The 1,127-nt window shown below is 43.1% G+C and overlaps 1 pseudogene; it reads right to left on the bottom strand.

Moving 5' to 3' along the window:
- Window positions 1–769, bottom strand: part of LOC103588195 — a 4,604-nt pseudogene extending 3,835 nt beyond the window's left edge.
- Between the last annotated feature and the right edge of the window lie 358 nt (window positions 770–1,127).

Genomic DNA, 1,127 nt, shown 5'->3' with positions numbered 1-1,127 from the left:
GGAACAGTCATTGCAGAGCTCTTCAGGGATGCTGGGCCTCCTCTAACAAATTTATTTCTCACAATTGTAATGAAAGCTATGTCCTCTGAATCCTCCCAGGGTGGAGGAGCAAGTCCTAGATGACAAATCCACTCTAACATCCCAATCTCCATATGCCATTGAATCCCTTCCTCTGCAGCAAACCAAGGCAGATCTGGTATTTCAAATGCAGTCACTATGGGCCACCTTTTGCTCCAAACCATCTGTTGGAGTCCTTTCTTACTCCCCAAGCTGTAACTTTAATGCAAAATCTCGGCTTAGTGGGCCCATATCAATAAATTTAGGCTTATCCAACTTTAAGTTCTTCCACCATTATCCCATACCCTTAATATCCATTCTACACATATTCCAGATTTCTGTCTGTATAAATTTAAAAACCCAGTAGAGTGTAACATATTTCCTTGTGGGTAATGCTTGGTACCTCACCTTTAGGGGTCTCTGGGCTATGACCCTAGTTATAGGTTGAGAAGCAAAGACGGATGGCTGGGGTGAGTTCTGAGAAGAATCAGTGGTGTTTGCAAGGCAACTGCCTGAAGGCAGGCATTCCAGTTTCCTCAGGCAATGCAGGTTAATCTCCTCAGTCCGTGGTGGAGAAGGCTGTTTCTACTGTCAAAGAAGACTCATCAGAATGTAGGGGCCCAGTATCCCCAGCTTCATCATGGTTTCTCCACACGTCCCCCAACTTTCAGCATTCCTTCCTTTTCAATGCCCTCACCTTAACAGTAAACATCCGGCAAGGCTAGAAATTTAATTTGCATTGTAATTTAGCTACTTTAAGGATAAACTTCTGCTGTGGTATAGGGTCTCTTTTAGGGCAGACATGGAAGCTTTCAGTTCATTTATGCTGTGCTTGAGCTGGGAATTCAAATCCCTGAGCTCATTTTTTTCTTTCCCCACTTTGACCAGCAACATTCAGAGCAATCTGTTAATCCCCTTAAACTCGGTTTGACAAAAATGTTTGAAAGCATCATATATATGGTCACCTAGATCTTTGCCTTTGTAAGTGTTTGATGAGAAATGTCCAACAGTGATATTTTGCTTCTCTCTTGCCACATCATGCCATGGACCATCAGCACTCTCTTTGCTAC

Source organism: Galeopterus variegatus, unplaced genomic scaffold (assembly GCF_000696425.1).
Source record: "Galeopterus variegatus unplaced genomic scaffold, G_variegatus-3.0.2 Scaffold534, whole genome shotgun sequence".
Classification (NCBI taxonomy): Eukaryota; Metazoa; Chordata; class Mammalia; order Dermoptera; family Cynocephalidae; genus Galeopterus; species Galeopterus variegatus.
This window is presented reverse-complemented; position numbering and strand designations above follow the sequence as displayed.